Genomic DNA, 22,822 nt, shown 5'->3' on the forward strand with positions numbered 1-22,822 from the left:
TAATGAATGTTGCTTTTATTGAAAAATTTAACCTAGAAAGCTCTAGACTCGATGAATAACAAATGGGATGAATAGGGGAAGGTTTCTTTTAAGTGCTATAAATAAGGTAAGAAACAAGATTATAACAAGATTAATAAATATAAAGAAATTGATAATAAAGTATGATAACCAATAAATAAAAAGATCTCCCTTATGAAGGTGAACGGTAAGGATGATGATGGTGAGGATGGATTTGTGTAAAATAGATGGATAAATGTCATATCGAACCCTCTTAGTCGCAATGAAAAGGCAAAATCGATAATATGACTCTAACCAACCCTCCTAGTCACGATGAAAAGGCAAATTGGAGTGTAAAGATTAATCTCCCTCACAAGAACTTGAAAGAACTCTAGGATAAAAAGCTTCGAATGCACAAGACAATCAGTACTTGCAAAAATGAACTCTTGTTGTATTATTAATCAAAGAAATTTGTTTTAAAAAGTTGAATAAAGCCTCCTTTATATAGGGGATAAGTTCTAAAGGTCCTAAATAACTAATTAATAAAATAATAACAAACTAAACATGTCTTAACTCAAATTCCTAATAAAATAACAATAACTAAAAATAATGTTTTAATTCAACCTTAATTCCTAATAAAATAATAAATATAATACTAAAATATAATTCATCATCCTATGTTAAATTATATTACAAATAATCAATAAAATTTTGAAAATTTGTAATATTTACAAAATCTTGTATTAATCCCGTATAGGATTTTCTACATGCACTGTCTTCACTAAAATAGGCATATCTTGAGTTCCCGATATCATATTGATTCAATTCAAGAACATTTGGAAAGATAAGAGACATTCAGTCGTATCTTCAGAAGAAATGTTGACCAAATAAGATCAGGATCCTATTCTAAAAGCCGTCGTAATTCTTTTGTTGTTCTGGTCTTCTTTTCCAAGGCTTGGACGTGTAGATCATTTAGAAGAGATATTATTTCTTCCTTTGATGTGAGCCTTGTGATTCATGTATCAAGATACCTAAAGGATATTCATGTGGCAAGTGATTTTAGAAGGTGGCTTTAATGCCATCCTTGATGTTACTGATAAAAGGGGTGGTTTAACAAGAGGCACTGGATGTAAGTTTTTCTACGACTTCATGCAAAGCTTTAATCTCTTAGATTTGGGTTTCAATAGTCCACTGCTTACTTGGAAGCGGTTCAGAACTCTTGAAAGACTCGAAAGAATGCTAGCTAATGAGAATTGGAATCTGAATGTTTCTGAGGCAATCGTGTACCATTTCCCACGCCTTAAGTCAGACCACAGGCCCTTTCTTCTCCGTTCAATCACTAAGCCGAGAAATGTTGGTAAGCGTCTTTTTCATTTTTTTGCAGGACGGATAAATCACCCCCTCTTCCACTCTTATGTATGGTGTAATTGGCTTTCGGAATGGAATATTTATCATACCTTAACAAATTTTACTGAGGCCCTTAGTTCTTAGAATAATAAATCTTTGGGCATGTTACTCAAGAGAAGAAACGTCTTAAGAATCAACTCTCTAAGGTTCAAGCGACTATGGACTATCACAATAATGATTGCTTGGATTCGATGGAGATTGATATTCGAGCTAAGCTAGAGGTTTTCCTTGAAATTGAAGAACTTCTCTGGAAGCAAATGTCTAGAAGTACTTGGATTTCGGAGGGCGTCGAAATACAAAATATTTCCATAGCCGTGCTATCAACCGTAAGAAAAGAAATCGGATCCAAGTTTTTTGGATTAGCAATGGGGAATGGTGTTATGATAATGACTTTCTCAAATAGAAAGCTACTAAGTTTTTTTGAAGGTCTTTATCGTGAGGAAGACAATTGTTCAGATAAGTTTTCGATCAAGAATGTTTTTCTCGGCCTTTCACCTTCGAACTCTTAATTTTTTAATAGTGATGTTTCGGACGAGAAAATCAAGCGCCCTCTATGACATGAACCCCCTGAAGTCTCCCGGGATTGATAGTTTGTATGCTATTTTCTTTTAAAACCAAAGGTATACAGTTGGTACCTAAGTCTGTAACTAGATCAAGGGCATTTTTCTTGGGAATTCTTTGGAGGACAATAAAACCATCCTGGTACTTATTCCAAAAGTGGTTAGTCCTGAATCATTTTCTGGTTTTCGACCAATCAATTTGTGCATTGTACTCTATAAGCATCTAATGAAAATTATTGTCAATAAATTCAAGATGATATTTCCCAAAATTATTGCTCTTAACCAAACTAATTTCATTTCTGGGCGGAGCATAATGAACAATATCCTCATTGCTCAAGAGGATATTCATTCTATGAGAAAGAAGAACGGGATGACTAAGTGGATGACGATGAAAGTTTATCTCGAGAAGGCTTATGATCGTGTGAGTTGGTCATTTCTCTCTGATTCCATTAGAGACATGGGATGCCCAGAAAATATTCATCGCATCATTATGGAGTCGATCACATCTTCTTCTTTTCAAATTCTTTGGAATGGTTCTTTTTCAGACGAGTTCAAACTGACTAGAGGCATTAGACAAGAATGCCCTCTCTCCCCATATCATTTCGTTCTTTTCATGGATAGATTGGGACAAAGTATTCATGATGCTTTAGACATCAGCCTCTGGGATCCTATGATTTTATCTCAAGGGGGACCTCCTCTGTCCCATTTATTCTTCGCGGATGATTTGATTTTGCCGTACAAAGTGTCGGAAGCCTAAGCTAATCTTTCGGGGCTATTCTTGATTAATTTAGAAGGTTCTCTGGCATAAGGTGAACTAAAACAAGACTAAAGTATTCTTTTCTTCTAATGCTAAAGATGATTGTGACACCCCAAACACTAGGCTAGTGACTAAAGTGTAAGATTTAAAATTTTGTGATTTATTTTGATAAATTGAATAGTTCAAGGACTAATTCTAGAATTTTGTGTATATGACTTAAATCAAATATTGAAGAATTGAAAGGGCATTATAGTCTTTTTAAAAGAAAGTAATTTAATATTCCTTTTAAAAGAAATAAAGCATGTTAAGAAAAGAAAGAAGAAAAAGAAAGTCTAGAATTCTCTCTTCATCTTTTCTTCCTCCTTTCCACTATAAGCTTCATAGCTAAGTTAAAGAATCTTTAAGTTATTATTTCTTGTAAATTTTTTATTAGTTTTGATTTTTCGAGTATTAGGGAAGCTTGAGAAAGCTTAAAGAGAAGTAGAAACTTAAAAATTGATAAGTTATTGGTAATTGAGTAAAGAGGGTTTATGAGAGAATTAATGAGAAATGGTTAGTAAATGGATTTTGAAGTTATATTTGACTTTTCATAAGCTAGATTAAGAAGTTTAAGGTGTTGGAAAAAGATTGGATATGTTGAATAATGGGTGTGATTTTTAATTTTAAGTTTTTTAGTGGGATTTTGGATGTTTAGAAATGTTAAAGAGATATAAGTTGGCAGTTGAGTTTATAGGTATAGAAGGATATAAAAGTGGGAGATTTAGGTAAATTTTGTAAATTTTCGAGTTGAAATAGGTAATTTCTGGGCAAGGGTATCGGTAATGGATACCGATACTTCAATGTAAAAATTGGTTAAATTATACGAATAAGTAAACAATATCGATACCGAAGGAGCAGTATCGATAATGAGGGTATCGATACTAATGGAAAAGTATCAGTATCATTTTAAAGATAAATTCAAGAATGCAGGTTGGGTATCGATATTGAAGGATAATATCGATACCATAGTGAGAAAGTATCGGTACTGGGCAAAGAGTATCGATACTATTCAACCTGAAATTGTGAATTAGATGTTTCTTTTAGTTTAAGTTTTTGATGATTGATTAATAGTAATACAAACTTTGATATTCATCTCGATCTTATTATTGTGTAGATATTGAATAAAGGAAAGTTTCAGATGATTCGACATTATAACATATTGACCAAGACTGATAAGGATTTTGCTTGGACTGAGTGAGGCAAAGGTGAGTACATACTACTATAATATATTGTTATATGGAAAGAAGACTTGCAATGATTCTATTTCCAATGTTTTGCTTAAAACAATATTTTGAAAGTTCATTAATATTATGAATTCATGTTTACATGAATATAATAATGGTTTAATTCTATTACTATACGTACATGCACTGTTTGGATTTTATAATATGTGTTATTAATCTATGTGATTATATGAATATGTGATATAAGCTATGGGAAATGTTTAAATGGTAAAGCCCAAAAGTATGTGATATTAGAGTTATAGGTATAATTGGCATGCCAATAGTCGAGGGTTCTATGCGGTTCTTCAGGACAATTCTATACGATCCTTCGGGATAAATTCTACACGGTCCTTCGGGAATTTCTACATTGTCTTTCGGGACATTTCTATATGTCACTTCGGTGCATATTCTACGCGGCACTTCGGGGTAATTCTATGTGCCAGTTTCAACTTTAACCCAGTGTACAACCTCAATATACTCGTATACCTTAAGTTCTCAGTGATATACCATGGGCTATTAAGAGAAATAACATGAATGAACAGTGCATGATAATGTATGTTTTTGTTTATGAGATGTACTATGATTTCTTTATCCTATGATTTTTTTAGAAAAAGGTTATAAATAAAATTAAATGTTTTAATGTTTTATTATGCACATTATGCCTCGCTAAGTCAAAAACTTAGCGTGTGAGTGTTTTACACGTAGGTTCAAAGAAGCCAGAAAAGCAAAACTAGGTTAGGTTAGAACAACATATGTCTATTGAGGATAGATCAGAAATGATTTGAACAGTATGTAATTTTTTTATACTGAATTATGTTGGCATGTAATTAAATGTTATAATCGCATATGCTTTGATCAGTTTTTGTAAACATATTTTATTGTATCTATTTAAATTATTAAATATTTATTTCCAGTGTGAGTTTAATTTTTTAATATTTACTTTCATTTAAGGGTTCCACCATTTTAATATAATTAAATGTTTAATTTTTCAACTACTTTTAGAAGTCAATTATTTGAAAAGTCAATGTGACACCTCAAATTTGTATCCAAATAGGATATGGGTTGGGGTGTTACATTTGTTGGTATAAGAGCTACGGTTTAGTCGATTCTAAGCTTAAATCGAAGTCATTTGTGTTTTTAAAATATACATGCCAACGAAAAGGTGAAAAATCTCTGATTTGGTACTGTAATAAATATGATGTCCTTGCTAATAGAGTTACATGGTTATATCTTATTAGATGTCTAACTACGAGGGCTCCCGAAGTGAAGCGGGAGATGAAGGACATGAGGGTAGTAGCGATTCACCTGCCCCGACTAGGCAAGGTGAAGAACAGGCACCCTATGGAGTGCCTATACAAGATTATGAGTGTTTTTCAAGACGTTGGACGCTATTCTGATGCATTTCCAACCATATGCTCCCTCAACTCCTAGGACGAATATAATAAAAGAGTTGAAAGGGTTAGGAGCACCCGAGTTCAAAGAGAAGCTGATGAAGGTCCTGTTACTGTGGACCTTTGGCTTAATGATGTAAAGATCATGTTGGAGGGTCTCTATTGTTTGGAAGTGGAGAAGTTAGATGGAGCAGTATCGTTGTTACAAGGGCAAGCTCGGGTATGGTGGACTAATGTCACCATGAGAATGTCAAGTGACCAAGTGATGTGGTCATTGTTTCTAGAAGAGTTCAAGAACAAGTACATTGGTGATCAGTTTATTAGGCAAATGAAGTAAGAATTCATGACTATGAAGCAAGGGAATCGCGTCGTGCATGAGTATGACAGCGAGTTTAATAAGCTGTGTAGATTTTCTACCGAACTAATTCCTACTGAAAAAGATTCATGTGATTGGTTTGTAGAGGGCTTACGCCCAGACTAAAAGAGTTTTTAATAGTTTTGAATTTATCCTCATTTCAAGAAGTGGTCAATCGTGCTAAAGCTCTAGAGAGAGCTCAAATGAGAGGATTGGATAACAAAAAGCTCATATGACCAAGAGAGCTGGTGCTTCATCGAGCTTAGAACCATCAAAGAGAGACAGAGGTTCAAGTTTTTGACATTAGACTAGATCCAAGTTAGTTACATCCACGGGCAGAGGATCAAATCCAATGAGAACAAGATAGATTCAATTAGTAGGGTCTAGAGCTGGAAGATCAAATCAAGCTCAACTAATACAGTGTCAACATTGTGGTAAGAATCATACTGGAGTATGTCGAGTGGTCTCTGGAGCATGTTTCAGATGTAGGGACATTGGACATTTTATCCGGGACTGTTCATTGATGATAGGAGAGACTGCACAAACAAAGTGATATGTTGCGGTACCTCACAGAGGTAGAGGAAAAGGTAGAGGAAGAATCCGTCTGAGTCGACCACTCAACCTAAAGTATGTTCAACAGCTCGGGTCTATAATATTAAGACTAATATAGATCGCAATGATCCGGAGATCATTGCAGGTACTTTTTCATTATTTGATAATTTTTTTTGTTTTGATTTATCAGGGATCAACCTATTCTTATATTAGTAGAAAATTGGTGAGAGAATTAAAAATTGTTGGAATTTATAGAAGCTCGAATTGATAACCAAAAGAGTTTTTCAAGAGGGGTTTAATTTGTTTTTATGTTTAGGGAGTAAGGAGATTAGAAAAACATAAAAATTTGGCACAAGGATTTATAGTGGTTCGACTTCTCAAATAAGTCTACATCCACTACCTAAGCTCTTCACTTAGGATTTTCTAACAAATTCGCTAATTTATTCTTTCTTTTACAGGATCAAGAGATACCCTTTACACTTCCTAGTTTTTCACTTGGCTAAACTAGAACCAATCCCCTTTTCACAAAGAAAAGAAATGTAAACAAGAAAACCTCTCTAAGGTAGGTGTTTACAAATAATTTAGCTCACAAGAACAAAATATTTACAAGAGAATAGAAATAAAGAGTGAAAAACTCTTCTCTTGTGTTTGTTTGCTTGAATAAGTGTTCTAACCCTTCTTCAAGTGTCTTGAACTTGTATTTATATGTTAGAATGAAGTTGTGGTTGTTTCTAGCCGTTGGGGATGATTTCTAGCCATTTGAGGATGAAATCTCTGCAAAATAAAATTGCCCAGTACATGGGTATCGGTACTCCTAAAGGGAGTATCGGTACTACCTTTGTTATTTTTAAATCAACTAGTCGTTACTAGCCTTTGGGGCCTGATGGTATTAATACTATGCCTATGGTATCGATACTACTATGTAAAGTAGTATCGGTACTCCTTTGGGTATCGGTACCATTTTTGTATTCTGGAAATTGAATAATGCTGGTAGTATCGATACTACCTGGTGAGTATCGATACTTCCCTTACCTTGGTATCGGTATCATATGAACAATATCAGTAATATTGATGAGGTATCGATACTGTAAGAACAGTATCGGTACTGCTTGTCCAAAAAATTATTTTGTGCTCAATTCCAAGTTAAAAGGACTATGAATTATTTTTAAAAACTTTGAATAAATTCAATTCAAGTCAAAAAACATTTTTGCCTTAATTGTTATATCAAAATATGGTTCAACAATAATTCAATTAGAAACTATAAGTAGTGATAGTGACTAACCCTTTAGGGCATAGTGCTCGGGTGAATCAGTTGTGTCGAGGGTGTCCCATAAAGATTCAGAGAATTGAATTCCCTACTAATCTGGGAATGGATTGGTTGTATCATTATCATGCCCATGTAGACTGTAAATTGAAGAGAGTAACTTTGATAAGTCATGATGGATTAGAAGTGATGGTGATCAGTGAAAGATTTAATTTATTAGATAATGTAATATCAGTGATTTCAGCTAGAAGTTATTGTTACAAAGATGCCAAGTTTTCATTGCTAATGTGATCGACACTCGCATTAAGGAGAGAGGACTAGAGGCATTCTGACAGACTGAGAATTTCCGAATTGTTTTTCCTGCTGAGTTACCGGGATTACCTTAAGATATAGAGGTCAAGTTTCAAATTGAAGTAATGCCTGAACAACACCAATTTATATGGCTCCTTACCGAATGGCCCCGAAGGAATTGAGTGAGTTAAATATTCAGTTACAATAGTTATTGCATAAAGGATTCATCAAACCTAGCGTGTCACCTTGGGGTGCTCCAATATTATTTGTAAAGAAAAAAGATGGTTTGATGCATCTTTGTATTGATTATCGACAACTCAACAAGGTGACAATAAAGAACAAGTATCCTCTCCCAAGAAGTGATGACTTATTTGATCAACTTAAAGGAGCTTCGGTATTCTCCAAGATTGATTTACATTCTGGTTATCATCAATTGAAGATTCAAGAAAGAGACACTCCAAATACGACTTTTAGGACTCGGTATGGTCATTATGAATTCATCGTTATATCATTTGGGTTATCTAATGCTTCTGTCGTGTTTATGGACATCATGAATATAGTGTTTCAACCCTGTCTCGATCAGTTCGTGGTCATCTTCATTGATGATATCCTGGTGTATTCAAAGTCCAATGAAGAGCATGATGCACACCTTAGAGTAGTTCTTCAAACTCTTCGAGATAAGAAACTTTATGCTAAATTATCTAAGTGTGAGTGGTAAGTGAGATTCCTTGGACATGTGGTATCTACAGAGGGAATTCGAGTAGATCTTCAGAAGATAAAAGCTATTTTAGATTCGGAAATTCCAAAGAATGTGTCAAAATATCAGAGTTTCCTAGGTCTTGTAGGTTATTAACGAAGGTTCATTAAGAACTTTTCGTTGATAGATTTGCCCTTGACCAAGTTGCTAAGGAAATATATTTCTTTTTCTTGGACCCCTAAATGTCAAAAGAGTTTTGAAGTGTTGAAGCAAATTTTGACGGAAGCTCGATATTGGTCCAACTAGAATCCGACAAAGATCATATGGTTTACAGTGACACATTCCATAGTGGCTTGGGATGTGTATTGATGCAAGAAGGTAAAGTGGTGGCATATGCATCGAGCCAATTGAAATCGCACGAGAAGAACTATCTGACGCATGATTTGGAGTTGGTTTTAGTAGTGTTCGCTCTGAAGATATGGTGTCACTACTTATATGGTGAGTGTTGCTACATCTACACATATCATAAGAGTTTGAAATTTCTGATGACTCAAAAAGATATAAACTTAAGACAGTGAAGATTGATTAATCTTCTCAAACATTATGATGTAGTAATTCATTTTCACCCTGAAAAACCAAATGTGGTAGCTGATGCTTTGAGTCGAAAGATGTTCTCAGCTTTGCAACCCTTAGATGTGAAATTGCCATTAAGTGGAGATGGTATATTACTTTCAGAGTTAAAGCTTAAATCGACGTTACTGGATCAAATTAAAAATTTACAAGGTAAAGATGATAAGTGTTTGAAAAGAATAGAGAAAGTGAAAAATGTAGAGAGTAGGGATTTTGAAGTTAAGCTCGATGGAAATCTGTATTATCATGGGAGGCTTGTTATTCCAGATGATGAGGAGTTAAAGAATGACTTGTTTTCAGAAGCTCATTATAGTCTATTGTCTATGCACCCAGACGGAAGCAAGATGTAAGTGGATCTTAAAAGTCGTTATTGATGGCCATGAATGAAAAGAATGATCACGAATTTATGTCCAAGTGTTTGATGTGTCAGCAAGTAAAAGTTAAACATCAGGTTCCTTCAGGATTGCTGCAACCAATTTCTATTCCTCAGTGGAAATGGGAGAAGATTATGATAGATTTCATAACGGGGTTACCCTTGACTCCGAACAAAAGAGACTCAATTTGGGTGATAATTGACCGATTACCAAGTCAGCACATTTCATTCCCGTACGAGTTGATTTCTCTATGGATAAGTATGTTGAATTGTACATCAAAGAGATTGTTTGAATTCATGGTGTGTCTGCTTTGATAGTTTCTGACCAAGATCCATGATCACTTCAAGATTTTGGAAAGCATTTCATGGAGCTTTAGGGACTCTATTGAACTTTAGTATAGTTTTTTACCCTCAGAAGGATGGACTATCTAAGCGGACTATCCAGATTCTAGAAGTTATGTTAAGGGCATGTGTTATCGAATTCAAAGGATCCTGGGAGAAGTATTTGCCTCTTGCAAATTTTCTTATAACAACAGCTACTAGTCAAGCATTAAGATAACTCCCTATTAAGCTTTATATGGGAGAAAGTGTCGTACACCATTGAATTGGTACGAACTTAAGGATCGGGACGTTCTTGGTCCTTACTTGATCAATTAGGTAAAAGAGAAAATTCAAGTGATTCAACATAATCTCAAAGTGGCAGCCGATAGAGAAAAATCATATGTTGATTTAAAAAGAAAAGAGATTGAGTTTGAAGTTAGGGATAAACTATTTTTTAAAGCCTCTCATTGGAATAAAGTGTTACGTTTTGTCGGAAAGGAAAACTTAGCCCTAGATTCATTGTCCCATATAAGATTTTAAGAGAGTGGGACCAATGGCATATCAGTTAGCTTTGCCACCGAAAATGGAGAAGATTCATAATGTTTTTCATGTTTCAATGCTTAGAAGATATCGATATAATCCTTCTCATATCATCACGCCGGAAGAGATTGAAATTCAACTAGATTTGACTTATGAAGGAGAACCGGTGAAAATTTTAGGTCATGGAGTTAAGGAACTTAGGAACAAGAAAATTTCATTAGTCAAAGTTTTGTGGTGGAATCACAAAGTAGAATAAGCAACATGGGAGCGTGAGGATGATAGGAGTAGAGAATTTCCCCACCTCTTTGTGTAGTGAAAATTCGAGGACAAATTTTCTTAAGGGGGAGATTTGTAACACCCCAAACATTGGACTAGTGACTAAAGTGTAAGATTTTAAATTTTGTTATTTATTTTGATAAATTGAATAGTTCAATGACTGGTTCTAGAATTTTGTGTATAGGACTTAAATCAAAGATTGAAGATTTGAAAGGGCATTATAGTTTTTTTAAAAGAAAGGAATTTAATATTCATTTTAAAGGAAATAAAGTATGTGGAGAAAAGAAAGAAGAAAAATAAAGTCTAGAATTCTCTCTTCCTCTTTTTCACCGTGAGCTTCATAACTAAGGTAAAGAATCTTTAAGATAGTTATTTCTTGTAATTTTTTTATTGGTTTTGATTCTTGGGGTATTAGGGAAGCTTGAGAAAGCTTAAAAAGAGGTAGAAATTTAAAAATTGATAAGTTATTGGTAATTAAGTAAAGAGGGTTTTTGAGAGAATTGATAAGAAATGGTTAGTAAATGGATTTTGAAGTTATATTTGACTTGTCATAAGCTAGAATAAGAAGTTTAAGGTGTTGGAAAAGGATTTGGGATATGTTGAATAATGGGTGTGATTTTTAGTTTCAAGTATTTTAGTGGGATTTTAGATGTTTAGAAATGTTAAAGTGATATAAGTTGGCTTTGATAAGTGTAGTTGAGTTTAAAGGCATAAAAGGAGATAAAAGTGGGAGATTTAGGTAAGTTTCGGTCAATTTTTTAGTTGAAATGGGTAATTTATGGGCAAGGGTATCGGTACTGGATAAACAGTACCGATACTTCAAAGTAAAAATTAGTTAAATTATATGAATCAATAAAACAATATCGATACCGAATGAGTAGCATCGATACTAAGGGTATCGATATTAATGGACAAGTATTGATACCATTTTGAAGACAAATTTCAGAATACAGGTTGGGTATCGATACTGAAGGATAGTATCGATACCATAGTGAGGAAGTATCGGTAATAGGCATAGAGTATCGATACTATTCAGCCTGAAATTGTGAATTAGGTGTTTCTTTTAGTTTAAATTATTGATGATTGATTAATAGTAATATGAACTTTGATACATCTTGATCATATTATTGTGTAGATATTGAATGTTTATTAATATTATGAATACATGTTACATGAATATAAGCATGGTTTGATTCTATTACTACGCATATATGCACTGTTTGGATTTTATACTATGTGTTATTAATCTATATGATTATATGAATATGTGATATAAGCTATGGGAAACGTATAAATGATAAAAACCCAAAAGTATGTGATATGAGAGCTAGATGTATAATTGGCATGCCAAGAGTCAAGGGTTCTACGCGGTCCTTCGGGACAATTCTATGTGGTCATTCGAGACAAATTCTACACGGTCCTTCGGGACATTTCTACGTGGTCCTTTGGAACATTTCTATGCGGCACTTCGGTGCATATTCTACGCAGCACTTCGGTGCAATTCTATGTGGCAGTTTCGACTGCAACCTAGTGTAAAACCTCAATGTACTCGTATACCTTAAGTTCTCAGTGATATACCATGTGCTATTAAAAGAAATGACATGAATGAACAGTGCATGATAATGTTTTATTATGCACATTATACCTCACTAAGTCAAAGACTTAGCGTGTGAGTGTTTTCACACGTAGATTCAAAGAATCCAAGAGAACAAAGCTAGGTCAGGTCAGGGCAACATATATATACTGAGGATCAGATCATAAACGATTTGAGTAGTATGTCATTTTGTTATACTAAATTTTGTTGGCATGTAATTAAATGTTTAAATCGCATATACTCTGATCAGTTTTTGTAAACATATTTTATTGTATTTATTTAAATTATTAAATATTTATTTTCAGTTTGAGTTTAAATGTTCAATATTTACTTTCATTTAAGGGTTCCACCATTTTCATACAACTAAATGTTTAATTTTTCAACTGCTTTTAGAAGTCAATGATTTGAAAAGCCAATGTGATACCTCAAATTTGTATTCGGATCAGATACTGGTTGGGGGTGTTACAATGACCTGGCAAACAAAGTGTGCTCTTTGTTCGGGTGTCAACGTTCTTCGGATCTAGGCATTATTTGGGTATGCCTCTTTTTCATAAAAGGGTGACCAAAAGTACATTTTAGTTTATCATCGATAAAGTCCAAAATAAGTTGAATAACTGGGTGGCTTCCAATTTTTCTTTAGCTGGGAGGGTTACCCTTGTTAAAGCTACTCTTCTGGTCGTTCCAAATTATTTCATGCAAACGGTGGTTATCCCTTAAGGCATCTCTGATCAAATTGAGCAGATTGTTTGCCGCTTCGTCTATGGGACCAAGGACAAACCTAAAATGTCTCTCGTTAATTGGAAAATTTGTTACCAACCTATTGCTCATGGTGGCCTCGGGATTAGACCGCTCATTCACAAAATGAGGCTTTCATTGAGAAATTGGGATATAACTTACTTTTGAGGCTGAAAGTTTTGTGGGTTAAAGTAATCCGGTCCAAATAGAAGATAAGTGTGCCGCTTCCCATTAATATCGACTCTAAAAATTACTCTTTCATTTGGAGTTCTCTCACTCAGATGTGGGAGTTTATCCGGGTAAATGTGTGTTGGTCCATTGGTGACGGAAAAAGAATGAAATTTTGGCTTGATATTTGGGTTCCGGGTATTGAACAACTTACCCAAGTCAAAAGCCACACTGCCTCTATTGATCCAACGCTGCTGTTCGTGATTTTGTTGATGGTATAGGTGAATGGAACATTAATTTGATGTTCAAGTATCTTGATGATGATACAGTGAGGCAGGTCACTTCTATCCCAACCCCTAAAGATGATATAGGGGAGGATCACCCTATGTGGAGGTGGACCCATAAGGGTGTTTGAACTGTTAGTTCGGCTTTTCATGAATTGAAGAGCGGCGATTGGAATTTAAATGATAAGATTTGGAGTTATGCATTGGATTTCGATGGGCCGCAACGAGGGAAATATTTTCTTTGGCTTGTTCTTCGTAATCGGTTAATGAACAACACCAAGAGAGTGAGACGAGTCATTTCGACGGATCCACCTTGCCCTGTGTACTGAAATGGGGAGTTCATATCCCATGTTCTTCGCGAGTGCCCAACGGTGAGAATGGTTTGGAAGCTATTTATTCCAAACAACGTTTTACATAGCTTTTTTTCATTACCTTTATTTGACTGGATCCATACTAATCTTTACAATTCTACAGGACTTGATCAAGAGACGTATATTTGGAGACATTTGTTTAGGATAATTATTTGGCGTCTATGGAAACAACGTATTGACTTTGTTTTTGATGGTTAGGTGTGATTGTCAATGGAGATTGGTCGATCTGCGAAGACTTGGGCTCAAACTATCAAATTCAACCGAGGAGCTAATCGCACTAATGGTGCTGTTCAGAACATGAGGAAGCGGTGGTGTCCTCCCAAAGATGGAGTAACTAAACTCAACACTGATGGAGCTGCTGATCCACGCACAATGGAGGCTAAAGGAGGCGGTATTCTTAGAAATTGCAATGGGCATTGGATAACCGGCTTTCACCGTAATATTGGTCGGTGTTCTGCATTTCAAGCTGAGATATGTGCCTTATATGATGGCTTAACGATTTCCTGGAATAGAGGCATCTAAGATTTATAGGTGGAACTCGATAATAAGGAGGTCGTGGATATCCTGAAGGTCGTTCCCTATATGCACGAGGCTTCTTTAATCAGTAGAGTGCGCATGCTTCTCCGAAGGCGATGGAATGTCAACCTCAACCTCTCCTTCATTAGACGACAAGAAAATAAAGCTGCTGACATCTTGGCTCGCATTGATAGAGATGCGAGGCTGGGTCTCACAATGTGGTATCAACTGCCTGCTGAAGTTCGGCAGATCCTTAACCGTGAGGAATTAGTTTCTTGCTGAGTTGGTTTTTTACACTGTTTTGCAGTGATCCTTTGTTAAAAAAAAGAGTAAAAGTACCTAGATGACCAATATCTGGCCGTGGGTTAGTAATGTTTGGCATGTGTGATAAAAGATTGTGATTTGTTGATTTCTAATTTGGTGTTTTCATTGCTTGTTGCGGCCCTATATTTAATATTGATGATTTTATCTTATATGTAATTACTCTTTAATTTTATATTTTCAAGTTTAAATGATTTCAAGCAAGAATAAAATTAAGATTTTTTAATATAAAATATGTGTATTATATCCAAAGAAGTTACACAAATCAACAAGAATCAACAAATAAATTCAATTTCCTGTCTCTCATGCTATACAAATGTGACTATGTTTCTACTAACAATTTCGCTCGAACAATCTCTCTAATAGAGCAAATAGACTCCTCTTCATTCTTAACAATGTTGCTAAAGCGTCTTCTATTGTGTTCTTCCCAAATAAAGTATATACAGGCATTTCATACTAACTTGAGAAGGAGAACATATGTGGATTTACTTTTAAACGCACAATTACCTAAATCACTTCACGCTCCCCACTCCCACGCCTTGCGGCAAATGCCACATAAATTCAGCGCAGCCAACCAAATACCTTCCGAGAAAACACACTCAAAAAAGAGATGGTTCCTTGACTCCACCTCAGTTATATACAACACATATAGGCAATAAACCGCCATACCCATACAAATCAGTTCCTGCATGAAACCTTATCCCTCCTATCACGAGTCTTATACCAGATTTCCTGCGTCCGAGGCTAATTTAAATCGACACTAGCACCCACAAACAACGGTCTCGCTATCCCCTTTAACCCAAAAAAAAAATTCTTTAAGCTCCAACTAAGGCAACCTTTAGGCTCAAAGTTTCAAATGTCATCCCCTTCACAACATACGCTCTGACTTGTTTTTTTTCTATCGGGGCATGTCCACGCAGACCGCAAGATGGAACAAAGGAGAATGTATCGCTCCTGGCTAGGGATGAGTATGGGTCCAAATTCAATGGGTTTTGATCCGATCCGATTTGATTGTATCACATTTCTCTAAAAATTTCAGGTTTGGGTAGGGTTTGGGTTTAGAGTGAAAAATATCTGATCCGGCCAAAAAAATATATTTTTTCTCATATATTTAGAGATAATTACAATAATATCCCTCTATATATTTTTTCAATTAAATTCATATTTTCATCAAATAAAAATAATATTTTTTAATAAATGTATTATTTCGGGTTGTGTTCAGATTTTATCTCAAAAAATCAGGTCGGTTGAAGGGTCAGGTAAAGGGTGTATATTTTTCGAACCTGATCGGGTCGGAAAGAAGATGCATAATTTTCGAGTTGGGTCTAGTTAACTGGAAACTCGACCCATGTTCATCCCTACTATTGGCGGTTCACGCCTCTTGATTTGGACGAAGAGTCGTAGTTAGTTATTCGTGGTGGAATTACATATTGTTAAGATCACATGATTTTCGAAGTGTAAAGAAGGAAAACAGTTGATGAAGAGGATGACTATCTAGGACTATGATTGTTGTCATAGACCAACAAAGTAATTTAATATAGTTGCTTACAAATAAATTTATTTTTGTCAAATTTATAAATTTATTGAGTTTGTTAGTTGTTATATCAAAAGATGATGATGAATCACATAATTTAATTAATTTAAAAGTGTAGTGTAGTGTTCAATCATAAACGATTGAGAGTATTTTTGGCAATGAAAGAAAACAAACTAAACGTTAACTAAAACTAGTCTTTTTCTCGGAGCATAGCTTCCATCGATTGTGGTGGATCCGAGAGCATTTGGATATCAAGATTTGCGGTCGTTGCGAGCTTGGCTATAGCATCAGCTACTCGATTGCCTTGCCTTGGTACGTGTTGATGTCTGATGATCCAACTCCTTCTTTCCAAGTTCTTGATGTGCAACAAGATGTTCGGGCCTCTATTGTGCAACGTTTTGCTTACGAGGAGACAGACAGCTTCCATACAATATGTTTCAACTTTCAGCTGAGTAATTCCTTTGTTCCAAGTGATGGGCATTCCGATGTATACCCCCATAGTTCGACTTCAAGCACCGAGCATATTCCTATGAATTTATTGGACCGAACAATCTATTTATCGTTATGATCTCTTATGCTGCCTCCACAGGTTGTGTTGCCATTAATTAGTTGCAAGAATTAGCTTTGTACCAGCATTCCTACGACTTGTTGTAATTCATACTAGAACTTGTTAGAATGTTAAGAAAAGTAATCAAGCTTGTCATTCATCAAAGGAGAGTACACCACGCTTTTATACAAGAAGGCTTGTACACAGCCTTAACAACTTGGCTAACAACCTGATAACTAACCTCTAACAGTTACAATAATCTAACTAATCACCAACTAATTCACACAGCTTACACACACACACAAAGCTACCAACGCAGTATGTACACCAATACCTATACTTCAACATTCTCCCCGTCCTTCTCGGTTCTCTCTTCTCTGCCATCTGCACTTGCTGTCGAAACACTGCATGTGCTGATCTTGCCAAGGGTTTCGTCAATCCATCCGCAACCTGGTGCTCTGCAGGCACATAGTTCACTTGAACCGCCCCACAAGCCACTTTCTCAAGCACAAAATGTATATCCAACTCTATATGTTTCGACCGCGCATGAAACACCGGATTGGCGCTCATGGCAACCGCACTTGTATTGTCACTCCATACCATAGGAACTGCAGCAACCTCTTCACCCATATCAGATAACAACGATCAAATCCAAACTACTTCAGCTCCTATGTCCGCTATACTGCGATACTCGGCCTCTGTCGTCGAGCGAGCCACAGTCTTCTGCCTCTGATAACTCCATAAAAGGTCACATTTTTGTACCTTTTTACTTAAGTTATTGAATGTCTAAAGGCCCATTTACAACCATATAGATGCATTTAGAAGCATTTAGTTGCATGTGGTGGATTCTGGTTTGCCGTGGCATTTTATTTTTACAAGCGGTGCTGTTTTATGGGAAAGGTACTTGTCTGATGATGTGCAGGTATTGAAAACTGAAAGCAAGGAAAAGAGGAAACAAAATGCCGTGGCATAAGGAGATTGCTGAGCTAAATGAAAATGCCGAGTTCTACTGGCATTTCGAGAACGCAAAAGGTGAAAGAATATGTTTTCTAGCCAGCTGTTTCCAACTCTCATGCCTCTGCCCGAGAAATCACCTCGAAGATATGCCTGGAGGGATCGGCGCTGCAACCGCCAGTCCTGCTGATGATGTCGCCTGACCCTGTAGATCTTATCTGTCCTTGGGCGCCTGTAACAGGATTATGCCGGGTCTCAGTCAGCAACCCAGGCTGGATCACTACTATGCTTTGCCCGACTCCCTAGTAAATTAACTATGGTTTGGGGTTTCCTAGGATGGTTAACACCAAGTCTTAGGGTTAATTTTCCCCTATAAATAGAGGAGGAAGCCAAAATGAAGAAGACTTTAGTTCCCCACTGTTTTGAGCTTAAAAACTTAGAGAGAAAAGGTCTCATCTTTCTTTGTCAATCCCACTTGCCGTGGCATTTCTCCTTGACAAGCCGAAGGGAGTGGCGTTCTGAGCATCCGAGAGGAGCTTGTTCGCTAGGAGCAGATCTTGGTGGCCGAGGAAAGCATTGGGCAGTGCACGTCGAAGGCTTTCTCTCCTCCCATTAGTCCTTTGCTTTTATATTTTGTTGTTGGGTTGTAAAGAATGAATGAATCTTGCTTTGTGCTTGTTGATTTCGAACCCCACCATGAACTAATCCTATTTGGTGGGAGTTCACTTGGATGTTTAAGTTTTTATTTTAATGAATGATTGTTGTTTTATGCTTTATTTTGTTTTGTTTGTGAGACTTAATGCTTTAAGGTTGTAGGAGCTACGAGAGTAGCCTTTTCTTAGAAGGTGCTTAGGGTTCGAGAGAATGCCTTGGCAAAATATCTTTAGTCTTTGAGAGAAGCTAGGGAGGAACTACATAAATAAGGGGTTCTAGATAGTAACTAGGCCTAATCCACCTTAGAGATAAGGATAGGATTTCATTCGACTAAAAGAAGTTGTGTATAAACATTAGGTTAGATGTTAATGTTACCGAAAAAAGGTATTGCCGAGACATATCCTATTAACTGAACCAATAGGGTCACTGCAAGGGCTTACGCCAATCGGTTTTTCCAGGGCATCTTTAATCTGTCGAGTCCCTTACTAGAAATAGCATAGGGCATTTCAGTAGACTCTGTCGGCAGGGTAAGCTTAGAATAAACACCATTCAGAGACATAGACTTAGATTTTCCTTGTGACTCCTTCCACTCATTGCCATTGTTGTTTGTCATTTGAGAAAGCTAAAGTCCTATATTTATTAAATCGTATATTTACATTTTATTTTGCCTTGACATTTCCATTTGCTTGCACGTATTACAATTTAATTTGCCATAACATTTTCAATTACCATCACTATACCATCATTCCATTTCCACATCAGCTATTCCATTTTGCCACAACATTCTCATTTGTACATACCATCACTAACTTTACTTATGTGACAAAGTAAAGTGCCTTGACAAACATATTTGATTTCCCTAATTCCCTGTGGAGATAATACTCGACTTATCACTTTATTACTTGATCAATTGTGTATACTTGCACACATATCCCCACCCATTTATAGTATTCACAAATAGCGGACAAGTTTTTGGCACCGTTGCCGGGGAACTTGGCAACTGGAAGTTAAATTGATTTGTCATAGCATTCTTATTTTACTTGTTCATATTTTATTTTTAATTAACTTTACTTTTTACTTTCCTTAATTTTATTTAATTGTTTTTCTAGGTACATGACCAGAATCAACCCTAAAGAGCCATTAGAACTGATTAATCCAGAAATTGAGAGGCTTTTTAGGTAAACAAGACGCGCTCAACGTGTAAGCATGTACCAAATCGGAAATCAAGTCATTGGTCATGAGGGTGATCAGAATGCCGAGGCAAATCCAAATGCTGGGAATGCAGCCAGACCTCGTGCTATTAGTGATCACTTAAACCCAATCTTAGATGATTTAAATCCTGGAATAGTGGCCCCAGAAATTCAGGCAGCCCACTTCGAGCTCAAACCTGTCATGTTCAATATGCTGAATTCTATAGGGCAGTTTGGGGGCATGCCAAATGAAGATGCCAGGCAGCACATTCGTAACTTCTTGAGGTATGCGATTCTTTTCGCCAGCAAGGGTGCACGAAGATGTTCTGAAATTGAAGCTTTTTCCGTATTCTCTGCGTGACCGAGCGAGGGCTTGATTGAGTGGCTTTCCAGCAGGTTCTATGGAGTCGTGGACAGATCTGTGCAAAAAAATTTTGCTACGGTATAATCCTCCAAACATGAACACCCAATTAAGGAATGACATTGCTTCCTTTCGTCAAGCTGATGACGAGTCGATGTATGAATGCTGGGATCGGTACAAGGCATTGCTTCGCAAGTGCTCAAACTATGGTTTTCAAGATTGGACACAAGTGGTGATGTTCTACAATGGAGTAAATGCACCCACGAGGATGATGCTAGATGCCTCGGTAAATGGGACGTTACTTGACAAATCATCAGCAGAGGCATTTGACATCTTGGATAGGATTGCTACCAATGATTATCAATTTCCCTCTACTAGGCTTGGATTCGGGCGCAAAACAGATGGGACCTTTGAGCTAGATTCTAAAGACAATGTGTCCGCTCAGCTTGCGGCCATTACCAACATGCTAAAGAATTTACAAAGGCCAAGTGAGGTGAGAGAAGTGAAGGCAGCCAATTCAGCATGTTTATTATGCCACGGCAATCACAATGAGAGTGACTGCCCAACCAATCAAGAATCTATCAACTTTGTGTGCAGCTTCAACCGAGGCAACAACAACCCCTATTCCAACATCTATAATCCTAGATGGCGTCAGCATCCAAATTTTTCATGGGTAAATCAAGGAACCAGTAGTACCCATCAGCCAGCTCAGCAGCAGAATTTCAATGACTCCCAGGGCTATCAATCTAATATGCCATGGCATAATTCTAATAAGGGAGGGCCATCTTCATCTAATACTAGTTCGTTGGAAGCCACAATACAAGAGTTCATTGCAATAACAAAGACAATGCTGCAAGACCATTCTACCTCCATTAAAAATCAAGGAGCCCTACTTCAAAGTCATAGTTCGTCACTAAGGGCACTGGAGAGTCAGGTAGGTCAAATTACCGCGGCATTACAAGAACGCAGACCAGGACATTTGTCGAGTGACACTGAAGTCATGAAACCTAATGGCAAAGAGCAATGTAGTGTGCTAACTCTCGAAGTGGTACACAGATTAATCTTGAAGACAAGTTTGGGGGAACACCGAAGGATGAGTTACCCCCTAAGACCAGTAACACTGATCAAGAGGTGCTAGAAGAAGCACCAGAGGAGGAGGATAAATCTGAAAGTTCATCAAGTAAAGAAACTGAAGGGGCAAACAAAAATGTCGCGGTAACTTCTGTTCGCACCCATCAGTACAGGAAGCCAGACCCTCGCCTCTTTTTCCGCAAAGACTGAATAAGCACAATGAAGACATCCAATTTAAAAAGTTTGTTGACATACTGAGTCAACTGCAAATCAATGTCCCTTTTCTAGAAGCAATGGAGCAAATGCCAACATATGCTAAATTTCTTAAGGAAATTGTCACCAAGAAGAGAAAGGTTGAGCAGTACGAACATTTGCCACGGCAAAAGAATTTTGCTCTTCCTTAAGCAAGCTACCACAAAAGAGACATGATTCAGGTAGCTTTATCATACCGTGTTCGATAGGAGACAAGTTCGTTGGGAAGGCATTATGTGACCTGGGTTCAAGTGTAAATTTGATGCCTAAGTCAATATTCGTAAAGCTTGGCATAGGAAATGCGAGACCCACCTCCGTCTTCTTACAATTAATCGATCGTTCACACATGCGTCCAGAGGGTCGAATTGAAGATGTCATCGTGAAGGTTGACAAGTTTGTTTTTCCTGTTAATTTTCTGATTCTGGACTGTGAGGTCGATGCCACTACACCCATCATATTGGGGAGACCTTTTCTAGCCACCGATCGGATTCTCATCAACTGTGAGCGGGGTGAACTAACCATGCATGGCTGATCAACATGTCACCGTTAATGTCTTCCGATCTCTTAAATACATTGATAATTCTAAAGAATGCCAAAGCATTTTTAAAGTAAATACAGCATTTGAAAAAGAAGCAGATCAGTTTTACCGCGACAATTTCATTCAGCTGAATATTGATGAGAAGTTTCTTGAAGAGACTTATGACTTTTCATCTGAGGAATAGTAGGCTAGCTTCCTTAAAGCTAGCCCAGGTACGCACTTTGAACTTTGAATTTGAAGAGTTTGTTCCTCCCAAGCCCTCATTACAGCATGCACCTATCCTTGAACTTAAGAACTTGCCACGACATCTTAAATATGCTTATCTGGGTAGTAATGAAACTTTTCTTGTGATTATTTCCTCTTCCCTTACTCTAACCAAGAATCGAGTTTGCTAAGTGTTTTGTCACAGCATAAGAAAGCGTTAGGATAGACTATGGCATACCTCAATGGAATAAGTCCAACAATCTGCATGCACAAAATCCTGCTGGAAGAATGCCACGGCAAATCCATAGAGCCACAGCGAAGATTAAATCCAATCATGAAACAAGTTGTTATGAAAGAGATTCTCAAATGGCTTGACACTGGAGTAATATACCCTATTTCGGATAGTCGTAGGTAAGTCCCAATACGTGCCAAAGAAGGGAGGCATGACTGTGGTAACGAGTGAAGACAACAAGTTGATACCGACTTGCACGGTCAATGAGTGGCGAATCTGCATGGACTACCGCAAGCTCAACAAGGCCACTAAGAAGGATCACTTCCCTCTGCCATTCATCAATCAAATGTTGGATCGGCTTATTGGAAATGCATATTATTGTTTCTTGGACGATAACTCGGGGTATAACCAGATTGCCATCGCACCAGAGGACCAAGAGAATACCACATTCACATGCCCATATGGCACTTATGCTTTTCGAAGAATGCCTTTTGGACTCTGTAATACCCCGGCAACTTTTCAGCGCTGTATGCAAGCATCTTTTCTGACATGGTTGAGGACTTTCTGGAAATTTTCATGGACAATTTTTCTGTTTCTGGTGATACTTTCAAAAATGCCTCGGT

The sequence above is a fragment of the Hibiscus syriacus genome, unplaced genomic scaffold, assembly GCF_006381635.1.
Source record: "Hibiscus syriacus cultivar Baekdansim isolate YM2019G1 unplaced genomic scaffold, ASM638163v2 tig00009023_pilon, whole genome shotgun sequence".
Lineage (NCBI taxonomy): Eukaryota > Viridiplantae > Streptophyta > Magnoliopsida > Malvales > Malvaceae > Hibiscus > Hibiscus syriacus.